Source organism: Balaenoptera acutorostrata, chromosome 19 (assembly GCF_949987535.1).
Source record: "Balaenoptera acutorostrata chromosome 19, mBalAcu1.1, whole genome shotgun sequence".
Taxonomy (NCBI): domain Eukaryota; kingdom Metazoa; phylum Chordata; class Mammalia; order Artiodactyla; family Balaenopteridae; genus Balaenoptera; species Balaenoptera acutorostrata.
In genome coordinates this window covers 61,986,597-62,004,459 of record NC_080082.1, presented here as the reverse complement: position 1 = coordinate 62,004,459, position 17,863 = coordinate 61,986,597, and the positions used below count along the sequence as shown (strand labels likewise).

Below are 17,863 nucleotides of genomic sequence, written 5' to 3'. Positions count from 1 at the left end.
TCGATCCCTGGTTGGGGAACTATGATCCCGCGTGCCACAAGGCACGGCCAATAAATAAATGAATAAATAATAAAACATAAAATAATTTTTAAAATACAGAATTGCAAAAGCATAGCTGCTGGAGCAGAAAACATGAAGGGGTCAGCCTAGAAATAAGCTCTGTGCAAACTTCTTCTGTTGGAAGAAGATTCCAAGTCAATACAGCCCATCCTTCATCACTTGAAAAGAACAGTCAAGAGAGACCTGAGGGAAACATCTTCATATCGTTTACAGCTCACAATTTTAACAGTTCAAAGAAAAAGGAAGAAAACAGAATATAAGGCTAAAACTAGGATTTGAATGTTAATATAAAAGATCATTGACATCTTTGCCAAGTACTCCTCAATATAGTCTAAAATTATTTACTAGTTACCAAAGAACTTTTACCAGATGGAAGCTCACACATATCGAATAAAGCTCAAAAAAATTTTAACGGGAATTAATTTGTGAATTACTTTTTATTTTTTATTTTTTTTATTTTTTGGCCACAGCTTGCAGGATCTTAGTTCCCCGACCAGGTATTGAACCCAGGCCACGGCAGTGAAAGCACTGAGTCCTAATCATTGGACCACCAGGGAACTCCCTGTGAATTATTTTTAATCTAAAAATTCTGGCCTTGGGACTTCCCTGGTGGTCCAGTCGTTGAGAGTCTGACTGCTAATGCAGGGGACTCGGGTTCGATCCCTAGTTGGGGAACTAAGATCCCACATACCGCGGGGCAACTAAGCCAACGTGCTCTGGAGCCCTCGCGCCAGAACTAGAGAGAAGCCCACGCGCCAAAACCAAGAGCCTGCGTGCTGCAACTAAGACCGGAGGCAGCCAAAAATAAAAATAAATAAATAAATAAATGTAAAAAATAGATTAAAAAAATAAAAATTCTGGCCTCGACGCTTTAAATAATTGACAATATATCATATTTAGAAAACAATGACATGAGTTAATTATAGAAGACCACCACAGCTTATTTCAGAAGTTAATAATTATTTATAAGAAAGTAGAAATTGAATATAAGACTTATTTCAAGCCCTAAATAATTCAATGAAAACAAACAGGAAAGAAAAAGTAAATCCAGCACACACACACAGAAAAAAAACACTTTTAATGTTCTTTTAAAGAGGCCCCAGGTAGCGACACTCACGCCTTTCTTGCTCTACTTCTCATCTCCCTACAACCTCTACCAGATGCCAGGAAAAGGGAACTATCTGATTCAAGTCACTGCCCCCAGGCTAAACAGGAATTGCAAAAAGATTTTATCTTCTGATATAAATTACTAAATGCCCAAACCTTATAGACAGTTTTGCAATCTTCATTTAAATTTGTTTTAAACTCACCATCCATCTGGATCCAGTTTCCCTCACTACCTAACTAGTGTGTTCCCATTCCATTCCATTCGCTTACCTCCCTATTTCTTTCTCTTTCTCTATTTTGTACCCCTCTACTCTACTGCTGTTCCCGCCCTCGTATTGCAAAACTCACTCATTTCGTGACCACTCTGCAACTTGTTTCCCCTCTGATGGGTTTTTCCCCTCAACCTTCCTGATTAACCTGAATCTCTATTTATTGCTGCCCCTTTCTTCCCCCATCTCGGCTCCAGATCTGACTTCTGGGATACACCTCTTCTGTCCTTGTCGTGCTCCCTTCGTCCCCACTCAGGCACCCGCAAGCGGCTGTGCTTCCTTCCGGCTCTTTCTCTTCCTCTGCTCCTCCAATCACTAGTTTTCCTCTTTCTCTCCCAGCACCATGTTGCTCTGAAGGCCAGGTTTCCAAATATTTTATCCCCCCGCCCCCACTTTCTGTGTGAAGCGCCTCACCATTGTTACCCTCCCTCCCACAGCTGAACCACGCCCCCGTCCCAACGTAGCTCTCCAATCCCTGCGGATCTTCTTTTAATTACTTCTTTGTTTTATAAAACTACGACTTTCATGGGCTTCCCTGGTGGCGCAATGGTTAAGAAACCGCCTGCCAATGCAGAGGACACGGGTTCGAGCCCTGGTCCGGGAAGATCCCACATGCCGCGGAGCAACTAAGCCCATGAGCCACAACTACTGAGCCTGTGCGTCTGGAGCCTGTGCTCCGCAACAAGAGAGGCCGCGATAGTGAGAGGCCCGCGCACCGCGATGAAGAGTGGCCCCCGCTTGCCGCAACTGGAGAAAGCCCTCGTACAGAAACGAAGACCCAACACAACCCAAAAAAAAAAAAAAAAAAAAAAAAGTTCGTTCAGAAAAAGAAAAAAAAAAAAAAAAGAGTAGCCCCTGCTCTCTGCAACTAGAGAAAGCCCGCGTGCAGCAACAAAGACCCAATGCAGCCAAAAATAAATAAATAAAATAAATTTATATTAAAAAAATTAGGACTTTCAGGGCTAAATTTATTTTTACTGTCTTTTTGCAAGATGCTCAGCCGTAGTCTACGTTCTCATCCGTTCTCCCTTATTCCTTTCTCCTCAGATTTTCGCTTTCTTAGTCCTTCTCTGTCTCTGCTTCTCCTAATCCCCTCGCCACGTATTTACTGTGCTGGCGACTGAATGAGATGCCCCCCTACGGAAGTGCATATTTTCCAACGGCGTGAAATTGGGGAACGACAACACTGGGTGTCACACCTCTGGCACAGGTTACCCCGCCCCCCCGCAATCGACGCCGGGTGAGGGGAAGGGCTGACTAGGAAGGGGAGACCAGAGAAGCAAAAGGACCGGCCTGAGGAGACGCGTGGACAGAGGCGCTGGGAGGGAGGGAGGGGGTCTCCGGAGAGGGGCGGGCTCTGCAGAACCCCAGGACCGGGGAGAGGACGCGGCCTGTCCGGGAGCGGGGCGGCCGGCGCTGCCCTCCAGGGGCCGAGAGGGCGAGGATAGGGTGGAGGGAATCCACCCCGTGGATGAGGACTTTACATGGCAAGGACGGAGGTAGTAAAAGGTTTCAAGCAGGAAAACGGCGCGAAAGGCGGCGTCCGCGTGGATGTAAAACCCAAGGGCACGGACCGGCCTCAGAGCGATTTCAACTACAAAGTGAAACGACCCCCACCTTGAATTTACTTAGGATGGAAGGGCGGGGGCGAATATTTTAAATTCCGTAGTGAGTCCCACACTGTGAGGATGTATGGGGGAACCCCGAAGCGCCGGTACACTAGAAAAAAGAAATCACGCACCAAAGAGTGACTTCAGCTTTCCGTGGTAACCCCTGTTCAGCCCGCCGCTTTCCGGTTCGTAGACCACTGCGCAGGCGCAGAATGCTTAGAAGGAGCCGCCTGAGGGCGGGGACTGCGAAAGGCGCTTACGCGAGGAGGCGGGGCGAGGAGAGCGCCAAGGCCAGCAGGAGACCCCCCCAGTGGGCGGGGCAGGAGGCGGGGCCTCTGCATCCCCTCCCCCACCCCAGCCTTGCCTGTAAAGCTACTCTTAGGGATTTAGAAACGTGTGTCTTTTGAACTTTGTGTAGCCGCTTTGTCTCCTGCTTATTTTGATTTACTGTTGAAACCAAAGGTAGTCACCAGTTAGATCTATTTAACTTGCTAAATAATAAAACTGTAACCTGCTTTTGAGGATCAAGCCCACTTTAGTTATTTGTAGGAAAGCTTGCACATCCTGCAAGTGTCATTTAGCTAAAGATGTTTGTCCAAGTTGTTTTTTAGAAACTTGGAATCAGCTGTGTCCAGTTTGATGCCGAGCTGGTTACAACTAGTTAGAACCACTGGCCCTCCACCTGCGCATCTGCGAGTGTCTGCTCTGTGACATTTTGACATCAGAGGGCCAAAAACTCCACCTTCTGAACAAGCTAAGAGCCATTTTCTGAACATGAGTTCCATGCAGAAACCTGTAGCTAAGCTGAGCTGGTGCAGAACAAGGATTACCTCACATTTTTCTTATCTCCAACCACTTTTCCCGTGTCCCAGGCCACCTTCTTTCTTTATCCTTAAATACCAGAGGGTCTTGCAGTCAGGGAGGCAGATTTGATGTTTCTTCTCCCATCACGTAGCTTGGCTGCCTCATGAATAAAGCTTTCTCTGCTGCAAACCTTCACGTCTTGCTGAGTATTGGACAAAGGAACCTGGTCTGGTAATGCAACCAGACAGGGTAGGGGGTCCCAGTAGAAAGAGAACCAGGCATGGATTTCTTGATATATAAGAAACCATTTTTGCCTTAGCCATTTCTTGATCTAAGCCTGTCCACGATGCTTGCCCTTGAACAGGTCTCAGGAATTAAAGATCTTAAGGGAATAAAGGAACGCAGAAAAGTAGTCCGCTATCAGGCAAGAGAAGTAACAATAGCAAAGATAACATATCAGTTGTAATGACTCCCAGTTCTGTTTCAGTAGTAAAGATTAGCCTGAAGCACTCAACCACCAGGTCAACTGGAACCTAAGGGATGTTGATGTTGACCTTTTCTGACCCTCTTGACCAATCAGCTAAAGCTTGGACGCTGTTCAAAGCCCAAGCCCCTTCATGGATATGCATGTACCCTTAGCTTAAAACTTGCCCTTTGACCTCTCTGGCGGTCAGTTGGTTGAGACAACACGCTTACACTGCGGGGTCAAGGATTTGATCCCTGGCTGGGGAACAAAGATCCCGTATGGGGCTTACCTGGTGGCGCAGTGGTTAAGAATCTGCCTGCCAATGTAGGGGACACGGGTTCGAGCCCTGGTCCAGGGAGATCCCACATGCCGCGGAGCAACTAAGCCCGTGTGCCACAACTACTGAGCCTGTGCTCTAGAGCCTGCGAGCCACAACTACTGAAGCCCGCGCACCTAGAGCCAAGAGAAGGCACAGCAATGAGAAGACCGTGTACCACAACGAAGAGTAGCCCCTGCTCACTGCAACTAGAGAAAGCCCACGTGCAGCAGTGAAGACCCAATGCAGCCAAAAATAAGTAAATAAATTAAATAAATTTTAAAAAAATCCCATATGCTGCGCGGCACAGCCCCCTACCCAAAAAAAGGTTTCCCACTTTCGGTGTTGGGGAGACACTGCTTTGGAAAAGATCCCAGTGTTCTCCTTGCTTGCTGTAAGTAATAAGTCCTTCCTGTGAATTCCATGGTGGTCCAGTGGTTGGGATTCCAGGCTTTCACTGCTGGGGTCCCAGGATGGATCCCCACTCAGGGAACTAAGCTCCTGCAAACCATGGGGCGTGGCCAAAAAAAATAAAAAACCAAATCATTCCTTCTTGCTTGCTTTGGCTTGGTTGTGTCTGTTGTCTACACATCCGCCAAGATTTTCCCTGTAACATTAACACTGTCTCTAATAGTTTTAAGGTAAAAGCTTACATCATGTGGGACACTTCTGTCAGAAACTGAGATTTTTTTGTTTTTTCTGCTGCACACATGGCTTCTGGGATCTTAGTTCCCCAACCAGGGATCAAACCAGGAGCGAACCCAGGACCTCAGCAATGAAAGCATGGAGTATTAACCACTGAACTGCCAGGGAATTCCCAGACACTGAGATGTTGAACATGGTTTATGTCAAAACCTATTATTGCCAGCAGGTTACAGGCAAGTCCTGCTGGTGAGGCTGAAGCAATTAAGTGATCTAGAAACTGGGATCTTGGTGAGAGCCTGACATGGCAGAGATTGGACCCAGGAACATTTCCTGCAATTACAATTAATATAAAATAGAAAACCAACAAGCACCCACTGTATAGCATGGTGAACTATTCTCAGTATTTTGTAATAAACTATAAGGGAAAAGAATCTCAAAAAGAATATATATATAGATAACTGAATCATTGTGCTATATACCTGAAACTAATGTAACATTGTAAATCAAATATACTTCCAATTTTTAAAAAAGAGAATTAATTTAGTTGGTTTAAGAAAACAAAAAACAGAGTTGTTTGTATAGGGATTACAAATGAGAATGTGAAATGCAAAACTCTCCCTGAGTAGAATGGACAGTTTCATACAGACATGCATTTCTGTTTCTATTCAGAAACAGTAACAGCATTTCTGTTTCTATTCCCCATTCACCCAGGAGGCCTGTTGGGCTGCATCCCGAAGGCCTGCAAACCTTGTAATTGCACAACCTCAAGACCTAAGAAAGAGCCCGGAGACAGTCACAGACACATCAGTGATTCTATTGGACAGGGGAACTTACATGTCAGAAGCAAGGTCCTGAAATGACACCCCGCCGTGTATAGCAGAAGGCAGGCAGGCAGGACAGGGCAGCAGTCTTCACTATTGGAGGGGAAGAGGTAGGTTACCAGTTGGTGGGGGAATTGACCTGAGCTTGGTTCATGGGTTACCAAGGAAACTATCATAGTGGAGCTGTTCCAATCTAAAGAGTAAAACCATCACTAGCTGGGGCAGAGGGGTAAGCCTGTAGGCAGTTACTGATTAGGCTCTGTGATTAAAAAATATAAATAGATCGTTTTCGGGTCTGCAGAAACCTGGGAGTGTTTCTGACCCTGAAGCAACATACAGTGAGGAGGGAGGACAGGACAGTGGCAGGGGAGCAGGGAACGAGGAGGGGTGAATTCAGGGCTGATATGGAGATTTGGTCAGGAAAAAGGAAGGTTCTGGGGGCAGCACCGGGCTTCCCTCTGCTCTGCGCCTGGAGGCTTCCTTCTGCCTAACTGAACTGGATCATTGCCCTCTGGATCTCTTGGAGTCCCTGTGGTGTCCTGAGGAGTACAGCTCCTACCTGCTTATTTCAAAGTAATGTTTGACACAATCAAGGAAAATGCTTAGAGCTGTCATTTTCGGCCGCTTATATTGAACACGGTTTTGTTTTGTTTTGTTTGTTTGTTTTCCTTCTTAACTTAAAAAAAGAACTGTTCAAATGAAAAATTTGGGGGACTTCCCTGGTGGTCCAGTGGTTAAGACTCCAGGCTTCCACTGCGGCACGGGTTCCAAAAAAAAAAAAGCAAGGAAGCAAGCAAGCAGAGGGCAAGAATTAAAGATTTATGATTCACTGCAAAGGCATGATAGACTAAGAAAGACACCCGGGGGGCTTCCCTGATGGCGCAGTGGTTGAGAATCTGCCTGCTAATGCAGGCGACACGGGTTCGAGCCCTGGTCTGGGAAGATCCCACATGCCGCGGAGCAACTGGGCCCCTGAGCCGCAGTTACTGAGCCTGCGCGTCTGGAGCCTGTGCTCCGCAACAAGAGAGGCCGCGATAGTGAGAGGCCTGCGCACCGCGATGAAGAGTGGTCCCAGCTCGCCACAACTGGAGAGAGCCCTCGCACAGAAACGAAGACCCAACACAGACAAAAATAAATAAAATAAAATAAATACTTATTAAAAAAAAAAAAAAAAAGAAAGACACCCGGGCATGAGTGGGTGGAGACAGGTACACTGGGACTCAGCCGTGGGATGCAGGGTGCTAGGGTTCTAGGTGGAGGGTCAATGTGGGTGCTGACTACACCCAGAACAGGCTCATTCAGTTAAGTTGTCTTTGTAGGGAACGGAAATTGAAAGGTGAAATGCAAAAACTCTGCTCGTGCTGACTCAGTGTCTTCATACTAAAGGTATAAGAACATCATTTCCATTTCTATTCCCCTAAAACCCAGGAGGCAGAGACCAACTCTGGTCCAGGGAGTGTAGGTCAAGGGGAATCTGACAGTTTAAGTCAAAAGCATTGCTTTATAACATCAATGTCAAAAAATTTTTTTAAACACATTATTAAGTCTTTGCTTCTTTATATTTAATTTGTTGATCTGTTACAATCAGGAGGTGACTTGCTATTTCATAAATATGAATGAAATTAAGCCTAGGGGCATCTACTTTTTTCAATCAACTGAAATTGTCTTTTGGCTAACTTTAAGGTCACACTTGCTGCCTTTTCTATGTGTGTGTTGTAAGGACAAATATAAATTAAAACTAAGAGACTTAATTCCTCTTGCATGTGACAGGAATAGACACAACACAGGCACAAGGAGAATGCAGGGTCCTTCAATGCCATTCAAAGGCATAAACGCTGCGCTTCTTGGGTATGTTTGTTATTATCATTATTAGTTTAAACTTTCTAATATTCCATTATCCAAATGTAACATGTGTATTTGTTATTTTTTGAATTTTGCTTGATGTCACATTATGCGGTGACAATGTTAGACTTTACTTCAATCCTGGAACTCTGGAAAATAGCAAAGGTAAAAGAACTCCTTTTCTTCTTTTCTGCGGACGGTAACAGCTTACTTACTAAGAACTACACTTCCTCTTTAATTTCAGTAAGACAGGATAGCCCCCTTGTTTACTTTGGAAACAGCAAGAAAGGAATCCTCCAAATTCCCATCCATTGCCTTATCAACGATTACTGATTTGTTGGTCCTTAGATAAGTGGACACAATGCTTGTTAAGATGATTTAATCAAAAAATTCTTAAGCTTTTCTCCTCTCCCAAATGCCTTAATTTTTGGACCACTTTTGAGCTTTGTCATTCAGAGCAACCTTGCTGCCAGAATATCTGCACCCAAGAGTAAGTGACTTCAGCATAGAACATCATCTGAGAAACTGAGGCTTCTGCCACATGCTCATCCACTCCTCCATATGGGAGTTTTCCTACCTTGTTTACCCCTGGGTATAAAAGAAAAGCTCTTTTTTTGTCTGACTTTTGAGGCTTTACAAATTTTGTGGTTGCAACATTCTCTGTATGGTAAGAATCTTTTTTTTTTTTTTTTTTGGCCGTGCAGCGCACCTTGTGGGATCTTAGTTCCTGCACTAAAGATCAAACCGTGCTTCCTGTAGTGGAAGCGTGTAGTCCTAACAACTGGACGGCCAGGGAATTCCTGGTAATAATCCCTTCTGGTAAAATTTATCCCTATCTAAGTTTGAGAGTGGTAAATATTTCGGTCCTTCCACCCGGACTCAGAAATGTATATTCTTTAATTTTTAAGGACACGTCATACTATATCCTTGTGTTTTTCACATTTTTGAATCCTTAATAATTTGTATCAGTTTCATAACGATATCACAGGGAGAACTGTGTCAAAATCTTCCTGTGATTTAGGAAATTTCCTTTTTTTCTTGTAAATATGCTAATTTGGCTGCCTTGATAATTATGTAAGCAATAGAATTCCTCATTAAAAAAATGGATCCATTACTTTGCCTGATAATCAGCTTCTCTATTGTTCTGTGTTTAATGAAATGTTCCACCATTGACTCATCCTTGACCGGAATCATGGAAGTCCACACTGAAACGTCTTTTTTGCCAACACGGCTAATTTCAAATGTTGCGTAATACAGAATTATCTATCCAATAGACATTCTAAAATTTATTCCAGTCACTGCATCTTTAAAAAATGTGATGTTGTTTGCATGTTGTGTTACACCAGGATATTCTGCTCATTTTGTCTGAAAACATTTTAAGTATGCTAATAGCCCTATGTAAACATCAATTGTAAACAATTGATTGCCATTTCTCTATGGACAAAATCTTCCACCGGAGGGATGTAGGAAAACATAATTTCTAGTAAATGTTTTTATTATTTATTTTTTTATTTTTGGCTGCGTTGGGTCTTCATTGCTGCGCATGGACATTTCTCTAGTTGCGGAGAGCGGGGGCTACTCTTCGTCGCGGTGCGGCTTCTCCTGTGGAGCACCGGGCTCTAGGTGCGTGGGCTCAGTAGTTGTGGCGCAGGAGCTTAGTTGCTTTGTGGCGTGTGGGATCTTCGCGGATCAGCGCTCGAACCCATGTCCGCTGCATTGGCAGGCGGATTCTTAACCACTGCGCCACCAGGGAAGCCCCTGTAGTAAATGTTTAATGACACATATTGCCATAGAAATATTGAGGGCAGAAATGAAGTTACTGCATAGTTGATAATCTAGTTTTACTTTCTTTAGGGCTCATATTAAAGAGAATATGGACCTCCCCACTCAATGCCCTTAGAAATATGGCAAAGTTAATTATTCCTTAGATGAAAATAAATACCAATGTCTTCTGAATACTGTATATTTTACAGGCTCTGTTATCCACCCTTGACAGAACTTTCAGCAATAGAACATAAAGAGCTAATATACATTACAGTTTAAAAATCAAAGGTAAATTTCTAATTACTCTCATAATGAACATAAAGGGAATTTGAAATTGCATTATATTTAGTTATTGACTTAAATATATTATGATGTAAACAAGTTTTTCTCAAAGATATTTGAAGGTAATTCAGCACAAGTGTGGAATTGGATAAGCATTTTATGAAATAAGGCAGTTCTCACCAAAAGAAAAAAAATGTTTTCTCTTATTGCCCTTCCTCCTTTTACTTTATCTATATGAAACGATGGATGCTAATTTTTTTTTTAAAGAAATTCACGTTCTTTTTATTTATTTATTTATTTATGACTGTATTGGGTCTTCGTTTCTGTGCGAGGGCTTTCTCTAGTTGTGGCAAGTGGGGACCACTCTTCATCGCGGTGCGCGGGCCTCTCACCATCACGGCCTCTCTTGTTGTGGAGCACAGGCTCCAGACGCTCAGGCTCAGTAATTGTGGCTCACGGGCCCAGTTGCTCCGCGGCATGTGGGATCCTCCCAGACCAGGGCTCGAACCCGTGTCCCCTGCACCAGCAGGCAGATTCCCAACCACTGCGCCACCAGGAAAGCCCCAGCTAATTTTAAAAAATTAAACTTTTTTTTTGGCCTGGTGCGGCCAAAAAAAAAAAAAAAAATTTAGGCTAAAACGGCAAATAATTAAAACACGTTAGCACAAAGAAAGGGCAATACAATTTATAACAATTCTTTCTTTCTTTCTTTAGGCCACACTTTGCGGCATGTGGGGATCTTAGTTCCCTGACGAGGGATCGAACCCATGGCCCCTGAATTGGGAGTGCAAAGTCTCAACCACTGACCACCAGGGAAGTGTCAATACATAACAATTTTTAAAAACGTTTTGCTCTTTTTAAGCCAATGGTTAGTGACCTAAATTATCACTTGCTTTAGTCCCGACAGTCTCAGACCCCAGGTGTTGTCCCTGAGTCTCTGGAACTGAGCAGATTGTTGAATTTGGCCTCTGGTGTTTAAGGGGAATAGAAACGGAGAAGCTATTCTGCAGGGTGTCAGTATGAAATAGCCCATTCAACCCAGGGAGAGTTCTGTATTTCTCCTTCTAGTGTGTAATACAGAGACAAGTTCAGTTCTTGTTTCCTTAAACTGCTTAAATTAATTCTAATTTCACAAAATCTTCCTGGAGCCAACCACTGCCGCATGTCAACCACTCTGGGAGGCCCGCGTTTCCAGAAACCTTAATATCTTTGGCCTCATTAACAGGACATGAGAGCAACCTGTTGGCAAAAATAGCTTGTATTTAAACCGTTTTCAACTTGTTTAGAGAATACATCTTGGTCTCCGACATAACTGGCCCCCATAAACGTAAGCTTTACCTTAAAACTGTTACAGACTGCAACTTAAAATAAACCCGTCAAGCACGGAGAAGCACCTTCCGGGCCCGCCCCCTTCCCCGTCCCCGTCCCCGCCCCCGCCCCCGCCCCCGCCCTACCCCCCCCGCCCCCGCCCCCGCCCCACCCCCCGCGTTCCCTTCCCAGACCCGGGTTCCCCTCACCGCCCCGCAACCCCGTCGCTAGCTCTCCGCCCAGGCCCCGCCCAGGCCGCCCCGTCTCTTCACCAAGCGCATGCGCACTTCTCTACGGTCCCGGAAATGAAATGCAACGAAGGTCACACTGCAGAGTGTAAGTTTCTCTTTTCTAGTTTAAATCTGTGCTTCGCGGTCCGTTTACTCCATCCTCAGGGTTCTGAAGTCACTGTGGTCTTTTAATTCGCACTCCTGCTCCTCCTCCTCATGTAAATCCAGACGTCAGTATTACGGATCGCGGACCGTTTCCCTTTGGGTTTTAAATTTCTCTGAGGCCAGTACCGAAGCCCTTGCCTTTTCCGCTTCCGGTCCACATACAAACCTCCTTACATTTTCCTTCTTGAAACCCTTTACTACCTCCGCCCGCCCCCACGTAACGTCCTCTTCCGCGAGGTGGATGCGCGCCCTCCAGCCTCGCCCCCTAGGCCCCTGGAGGGCAGCGCCGGTCCCCCCGCTCCAGGGGAGGCCGCGTTCTCTCCCCGGTCCTGGGATTCTGGAGAGCCCACCCCTCTCCCTCCCAGTCCTTCTGTTCTCGCGTCTTAGACCGGTCTTTCTGCTCCGCAGGCCTCCCCTTCCTGGTCAGCCCTTCCTCTGACCCCGTGTAGGGGGAGGTGACCTGGGCCAGCCTTGTGACACACAGTGTTCTTCGGTTCTGAGTTCCAAACGGTCTCTTCCAGTATGCGGGCGTCTTATTCAGTCGCCATCCTCGTAAATACAGGGACGAGGGGGATCAGGAGAAGCAGACACAGAGAGCGACTGAAAGAAATAGAAAAACTAAGGAGGATAAAGAATGAGGGAGAACCAATGGGAACATAGAGGGACTTGTAAATAGTAAAGTGAAAGTGATTAAGCCTGGAAGGTAGCAGGTGAATAAAATAGAGAAGTAAATTAAAAAGCCGGATCTCCAGGGATTGGAGAGCAACAAAGGCAGAGGGGCTCTGGATCAGTGGTAGGAGAGTGGTAACAATGGTGAGGCATTTCACACAGAGAGTCCGGGAGAGGATAAAAGGTGGAACCATGGCCTTCAGAGCATCATGGTGCTGGGAGAGAAGGAGAGGAAAAATACTGACTACTAGAGCAGAGAGAGAGAGCAGGAAGGAAGCACAGCCACCAGGGGGCGCCGGAGAGTGGGCAGGGAGAATAACAGGGACAGAAGGGGTGTAACCAGAGGGCAGAAAGGGAGCAGAGATGAGGGAAGAAAGAGGCAGAAATACATAGAGATGTAGGTCATCAGAAAGGTCGGGGAGAAAGAGCATCAATAGGGGACACAAGGTGCAGAGTGGGGCGGGACAGGAGTGAGAAAATAGGAGGGGAGAAACAGCAGGAGAAGAGAGGGGAACAAAAAGAGACATAGAAAGCAATAGGGAGACCGATAAACAGAATGAAATGGAAACGCAGAGCAGTGCAGGTGGAGACCTGGAGGTGATCACACTGTAATACAGCCCAGCAGTGAGCAGCCCTTAGCACAGGGCCCTTGGCGCACGCTGTGCCCCCCACCCCCGTTACCAGGCAACGGTTACCAGGAGACCACTGAAGGGATGGTTGGAGTGGCCTCAGAGCTCCCATTCAGCCATTGATCGGCGCCACTGTGAGCCCCTCCCTCAAGCGACCAACTATCAATGAGTGACATTTAGTGGACCCATTCAGCCAAATGTCCGCAGAGTGGTGGTGGTCAGGCAGAGAGTGAAGTAAGAGAGGGATCCCGGCCTTCTCCCCTCCCCTTCTCCTTGGGCCGGCAGGGGAGCTGGGAGGCCGAGGGAACAGGCTGGGGGTGTGTCTTGCAGGGCTCCAGGGCCCTCGCCAAGGCTGCCCACTGCCCGGGCCCTGAGGCAGCGGTGACCCTCTCCCCCATCCCCGCCTCTGCGACCTAATGGCAGCGGCAGTCTGCATGGGCCACTGTCTGCAGGACCTGGCCCCTTGCCGTTGGGCGGCCAGAGGAGCTGGAGGGCCAGTTGGGTCCTGGGTGCCTGGCTCTCTCAGCAGTCACAGCTGGGCAGGGTCTGGGGACCTGGCCCTGAGGGAGCTGCCAACTGAGATCATCATCTTCCGCCAGGCCTGGGCACTGGCGGCAGGCCCCAAACCTGGTTCTGGATGAATGCTCTGGGGCAGGGTAACTGGCCCCCCTGCAGGGACCCCCTTCTCTTAGCCAGGCCTGGACCTCGGAGGGTGAAAGGTGTGCCTTGGCACCTTCCCCTTTCTTGTCAGGACAGAGAGTAACATTTGTTTGGTGGAGGTTTACAGGAACATCTTTACCTGCCCATGACCTGACCTCAGGTACAAAGGATCTGCCACCAAGAAGTCTGCAACAACTAACCACACCCCTCCCTCACTGTTCCTATAAGAGGACTTTGCTGGAAGCTTTCAGGGAGTTTGGGGTTTTTAAGGCATGAGCCACCCATCTCCTTGCATGGCCCTGCAGCAAACCTTTCTGTTCCAAACCCCAACGTTTTTTTTTTTTTTTTTAATAGCTACTCTATTTATTTATTTATTTTTATTTTTTTTTTATTTTTAGCTGTGTTGGGTCTTCGTTTCGTGCGAGGGCTTTCTCTAGTTGTGGCAAGCGGGGGCCACTCTTCATCGCGGTGCGCGGGCCTCTCACTATCACGGCCCCTCCTGTTGCGGGGCACAGGCTCCAGACGCGCAGGCTCAGTAGTTGTGGCTCACAGGCCCAGTTGCTCCGCGGCATGTGGTATCTTCCCAGACCAGGGCTCGAACCCGTGTCCCCTGCATTGGCAGGCAGATTCTCAACCACTGCGCCACCAGGGAAGCCCAACCCCAACGTTTTGATAGTTCGGCCTCACTGTGCGTCAAGCACAGGGACTTGCGTTTTGGTAACATGACCACTATCACCACTGTCCCACTATCACACCACCACCATCACCGCTGTCTCGAGAAGAAATGGCGCAATAGCTCCGCCTCCACCACTCTCTCCTGGGAGCCCGGAACCCGGAACCGACCCAGTCACAAGGGGCTCCATGGAGACGGGAGGGCTCGGCTCAGGCTGACCGTCATCAACACTGCAGAGACAGGAAGCGGGCGGGCGGGAAGAGGGGGTGATTCCAAAGACAGCAGGCTGAGTGTGTGCCGAAGAGGGCATGCCCCCCCCAGCACGACTTTGAAAGGATGCTGTTTCAAAGTGGCACTGAAGAGTATTAACTGTTTCAGAAACCAAAACCACCAGAAATAAGCATGGTCTTCTAAGAGGGGTTTTGCCACCTCCTCCTACTAAAAATGCCGCCAGTGAGGCTATTGGAAGGGCACCACCTAAACTCAAGGGCATCCCTAGAATCTACCCTGGTGAGGAGTCACTAGGCTAATTTTACCTCACTCTGATTCCAAGGTCAATTCTGCCTAATTGACTCACTCAAGCTCAGGAAGTGCTGGATCCAACCTTGTTAAGGGCACTGAAAATGAACCCACAGTGGAGTGCTGGACCCTGCTGTGAACTCAGCGGTACTCGAGACAGGCTGGGGACTCTTCCCACCAGAGCCTCTCGACCGCGGCTGTGCCGTGGGTGCCGCGTAGATGTTCAGGAGCTGTGACAGCCACGGCCCCTCGGACCCCGCCAGGTGTCACCCCTTCCTCTGTCCCCACATCATCCCCCATCCCCTCACCCTCCTGCCTGGGCTGCGCTTCCACCCTCCTTGCTCCCTGATCCCCCGGCACAGTCTCCACTGCTCCTGGCTCCACCCAAACCTCTGCTGTGACAACCAACACTCCTGACACAGGCAGACTAAGTTGTGATTTTAGGACCTTAGGGTCCTAAACACCTTAGGGTGTTTGGAGTCCTATATCCACCCATCTCAGGAATTAGCAGACTCTGGGAGACACAGAGGATTTAAATAAAGATATAAATTCGAAGATATAAATTCAAAGATATAAATTAGACTATGAAAGGTATATAACATGGTTTAGGGTCTTCCCAGGTGGTGCAGTGCTTAAGAATCTGCCAGCCAATGCAGGGGACACAGGTTCGAGCCCTGGTCCAGGAAGATCCCACATGCCATGGAGCAGCTAAGCCCCTGTGCCACAACTACTGAGCCTGTGCTCTACAGCCCACAAGCCACAACTACTGAAGCCCATGCGCCTAGACCCCGTGCTCTGCAACAAGAGAAGCCACCGCAATGAGAAGCCCATGGCACTGCAACGAAGAGTAGCCCCTGCTCGCCGCAACTAGAGAAAACCCGTGCACAGCAATGAAGACCCAACACAGCCATAAATTAATTTAAAAAAAAAGATATATTACATGGTTGACTTGCACATCCATGAACTTATGCACACACATGTCCACACAAAAAAAATGAAATGAGAGGAATTGTTTCTTGACAGATTTTCAATTTTATTAACCATCGTTTTATTCACACGTATTTCAGCATCTTTCAGACAATGAAAATGTATCAACTGTACTGAATTTAGTTTGTCAACATGATTCTATAATAGCCTAAAAAAAGAAAAATGGTACAATCATGAAAAAAAATATTTTCACTCCAATCTCAATAACTATATTCAAAAATATAAATACAATTTTATCCATTAAAATTTACATACACAGGCATTAAAAACAGCCAAAGCGTTTGTTTTTTCTAATAATAAAACATAGATTCACAATGAGAAAAGTTAATAGTATTATACACTATTTTCACAGATTATGAAAAATATTACCACAATAATAAAGTTATGAACTTGGAGAATTAAAAATCATGAAAAAAGTATATTGGAAAGACATATTGTTATTTAAAAAAATACATTTTAACCAAACATCATGACGAGAAGGAAACCCTCGATGAATTCCCTCTGAAGTTACAGTGGAAGGAAGGGGGCTGGCCAAGGCTCCTGCCTTCCACCACTGTACAGGGTGCCTGAGCAGGGACCACTAAAGAAAGTAACAGGAGGAAAACAGAGAGCGAGAGACACAGAAACAGCCTGTGAGAGAGTTAAAAGCTGAACATTCACAAATCGAAGGACATGGAAAGGCGAAAAGCAAAAGGATGGAAAAGACAGTCCATCCTAAAAAGAGAGCAGTGGTGACTACATAATATCAGAAAAAAATGAACACAAAGAACGTTATATAATGATAAAAGGGTCAGTTTAACAAAAAGATAGAAGAAATAAAAATACATACACATATAACATTAGATCTCCAAGAAAAAGGAAGCAAACGTTAACAGCAATGAAGACAGAAACAGCATGGGAGACTTCAATGGCCCAGGTTTACTCATGGATGGAACCAAAGAGAAGATCAATAAGGAAACAGAGGACTTAAACAACACTATAGACCAAGTAGACATAACAGACACATACAGATCACTCCACCCAAGAGCAGCAAAAACATGCTCCTGAAACACACATGGAACATTCTCCATGACAGACCACATGTTAGGCCAAAAAACAGATCTTAACAATGTTAAGAGATTGAGATCATAAAAAGTATGTTCTCCAATCACAGTGAAATAAAACTAAAACAGCAGAAGGAAAACAGAAAATTCCCAAATTGTGGAAATTAAACAACTCAGTATTTAAAAATAATTTTATTTATATAAATATTTATTTATATAAATTTATATTTATAAATTTATTCAGCTGTACCCAGCAATCCCCTTCAAGTCACAGACCAGCCCTGATCCATCCCCACGCAGAGCAGAGCCCCTCAGCCTCAGCCTAGATCTCAGCCCTCAGGAACGGGAGGACTCAGAGTCACGATGCTCAGTGATGCATCCGGACTGGAATCACCTCAGGCACATTAAATATACAAATATTTACAAAATGCAAAAGCCTTGTAGACAGGAGTTTTGCAATTCTCCTCATCTGTATAATTTGAGCAAATTTTAAATTTACTATATTCTAGCCCCAAAACATACATCCCAAATTAATCATCCACATCCAAAGAACTCACTACCCATCTGGATCTAGTTTCTCCCCTCTACCTGCACTTCTGTGTTTCCACTTCATTCCGTTTATCTTTCTCCCTATTTTAACTCTTTTTGTCTCTCATTCTCTTCCCCTCTGCTCTCTTGCCATTCCTGCCCTCCTCTCCATTTCTTCCCTCACACCTGGCCTGCCCCACTCTGCAACCTGTTCCCCCTTGTTCCTCTTTCTCTCCAGCCTTCTTGATTGCCCTACATCTCTAAGTATTTCTGCCTTTCTTCCCCCATCTCTGCTCCCTCTCTGCCCTCCAGATTACACCCCTTCTACCCAAGTGGTTGTTGTGAGGGGCTAGTTCCATCTGGGAACATTTCCTGCAATTAGAATCAATTTAGGGGACTTCCCTGGTGGCGCAGTGGTTAACAATCCACCTGCCAATGCAGGGGACACGGGTTCGATCCCTGGTCT

The 17,863-nt window shown here is 46.2% G+C and overlaps 1 protein-coding gene across 1 annotated transcript in view; it reads left to right on the top strand.

The window, feature by feature from the left end:
* The window catches only part of LOC114235400 (zinc finger protein 665-like), a 427,904-nt gene that overhangs the window by 289,556 nt on the left and 120,485 nt on the right, over positions 1-17,863 (top strand). The gene's annotated exons all lie outside the window — the stretch shown is intronic.